Below are 3,080 nucleotides of genomic sequence, written 5' to 3'. Positions count from 1 at the left end.
CCCAAACATGTGGTCCAATCAAACTGAAAGAAATTCAAATCAGCAACAAAGTCCCAGCAAAAGCAAAGGGAGCCTTCCTAAATAAACCAGAATGTTGTTTCCAGTGTCTATGAGACACTCTGTACCCTGAGGTGCCCACCGGTTGTGGGAGGTATCAAGCGTACCGGTGGATAATGCATGTTCCCTCACCAGGGACCCGCGGGCACGGACAAGACCATGGAAGAGAGGTCGGCAGCCAGTGTGACCAGACCCATCCTGGATCTAGAAATCCCTGTGTTAAACAGGCCCATGAACAGTTACAGGAGAAGATTCTCTGATTTAACAAACCCACCACCCCGCCCCCATCCCACCCCCCCACCCCCACCCCCCCTTTACACTGGGCAGCCAGAGATTAGGATTGTGGGGTTGAAGTATCGCCAGAGGTTGAGGATCAGCACATCTCACCCTGAATATATAAATGTCCCATGGACTCACTCACTGTTACATCCACAAGAAGGCCATGCATGCGCCCTGCTCCCTGCTGAAACAGGATGGCGGCCGTTACCCTGGGTCTGGGTTTCGGGGAAAATAAATATATCAAAACTCAATAAAATTAGCGATCAATTTATAGAGAAACCTAAATGTAACAGAGCATCCATTATCCACCAGAAAGATGGGGAGCGGGAATTGTCCATCTCAGTATCGTCAATAGATACTTAATGAGGGGACATTATTCTCTGTGTCTTTCCCGGACCTGGAGATGGAAAAGGGGCAAATGAATGAACTTTAAACATCTCGTCCACTTGGCACAGAAACTGTCTGAAACTCAGAATAGAAACCACATGGAACAAAATACTGACAAATACTCAACTGTTGGCTAAAAATAAATAAAAATATATATTGGGGGAGATGGTGGGAATGTCACTGGGCTAATAATCCAGAAAACCAGCTTGATGCTCTGGGGACAGGGGTTCAAATCCCACCACAGCAACTGGTGGGATTTAAAATCAGTTATTAAATCTGGAATTGAAAGCGAGTCTCAATAAAGGCGACAATTCAACCATTGTCGATTGTCATAAAAACCCACCTGGTTCACTAATGCCCTTTCAGGAAGGAAATCTGTCGTCCTTACCTGGTCTTACATGTGACTTCAGATCCACATTGAAATCTGGTTACTCTTAATAACCCTCTGAAATGGTGTGGCAAGCACTTGCTTCAAGGGCAACAAATGCTGTCCCTGTCCACATTCCATGAAAGAAAGTTTTTAACACAACCGCCACTGAATGGTTACAATTTCGGAAGGAAGTGAAGACAGAGGGACCAGAAAAGATGCAAGAGAACGGTTCCCCTTCCAAGGATAACAAACCAACTTCACCTCACCTAATTAAAGTTCCTATCTCTCGTGAATCTTTCCTGCACACTCTCACATTCTTCCTAAAGCTCAGAATTGGACACAATACTGCAGTTGGGTCCAAACCAGTGTTTTATTCAGGTTCATTCTAACTTGGTTGATTTTGTATTTTATTCCCGTATTCATAAAGCCCAGGATTCCACATGCTTTATTCACTAATTTCTCAGCCTGCCCTGCCATCTTCAATGATTTGTGCACATATAGCCTCCGATTACGCTGCTCCTTTTATAATTGTATCCTTTATTTTATATTGCCTCTCCTTGTTCTTCCTACCGAAATGAATCACTTCACACCTCTCTGAATGAAATTTTATCTGCCACCTGTCTGCCCATTCCATCATCTTGTCTGTGTCCTCTTGAGGTTTATCACCATCCTCCCCACTGTAAACACAACTTGAAAATTTGGTGTCGTTTGCAAATTTTGAAATGCAGCCCTGCATACACAAGTCTAGATCATTAATATATATCAAGAAATCAGTGGTCAGACTACCGACCCCTTGTCATCCCACTGTATACTTTTCCTCAATTTGAAAAAGCAACCGTTCACCATGCATGTTGTTGCCTGTCACAAAGCCAATGCTGCCTCTGCCCCATGGATTTTAACTCTGCTGACAATCCTGTTACTTGGCACTGTATCAAATGCCGTTTAGCAGTTCATGTGCACATCAACCGTGTTACCCTCATCAACATTATCTGTTGCCTTATCAAAAACTCAAGAAATTTACTTCAACACGATTGTCCTGAACAAATTGTACAAGTGACCTAATTTCGACCTGAATTGCCGCTTCTAAATACTTTCCCACACAAGGGTTAAACTGACTGGTCTATCAATGCTGGGCTGACCCTTCCATTTAAGATTACTAAAGATTTAATATTAGTGCCAGGAAGTGTGAGGAAAACGTGAGGAGTTGTGAAATTGTAACATTTAAAGACACTGATAACTGATAAATAGCTCAATAAATAATCAGTTTTCAAGATATAAAGTACAGATAAATTAATTTATGAATAACTGAATTGAATTATTAATAATGTCAGGTAGAGTGCTTGGAATGGAGAAACGAAAATTACTGCAATGCTTAAAATATGAAATGAAAAGAGTAAAAACTGGAAACACTCAGCAGGTCTGGAAGAATCTGTAGAGAGAGAAAGAGAATTAACGTTTCAGGTCTGTGAGCCATTGAAAGGGGGGAGGTGGAAGAGGAACAGAAGGAAAGGTCTATGAAAGGCTGCAGGGCGGGAAAGATTAACTGACAAAAGGTCATAATGCAAGGTCAAAGGGAGTGGTAATGGGACAATTAAAAACACAAAAGCTGCTTCTAGATTAGGTGTGAATGGCACGATAACAACAGTCTGAATGCAATGTGAAGAAAATGAGAGAAATAAGAAAGGAAAACTAGGACTCAAAGAAATAAGTAACAAATGAGGGCAGAGATTATGATAGAAAATTGTTGAACTCAAATTTTGATCCCCGAAGTCTGTAAAGCGTCTCCTTTTGATCTGGTAATGAACTGTTACATTTCTATATATTCTCAGGTCAGATGAAAGGTCACAGAGCTGTCACGTTAACTCTGTTTCTCTCTCCACAGATGAAGGCCTGACCTGCTGAGGAATTCCAGCATTTTCAGATTCATGTCGGGATTGTAGACTGTGAGAGTTTGTAAAGACAGAGATCGTCCCAAATTAATTTGCCA

Source organism: Cetorhinus maximus, chromosome 23, assembly GCF_964194155.1.
Source record: "Cetorhinus maximus chromosome 23, sCetMax3.hap1.1, whole genome shotgun sequence".
Lineage (NCBI taxonomy): Eukaryota > Metazoa > Chordata > Chondrichthyes > Lamniformes > Cetorhinidae > Cetorhinus > Cetorhinus maximus.
The sequence above is the reverse complement of the archived record's forward strand: the minus strand, read 5'-3'. Positions refer to the sequence as shown.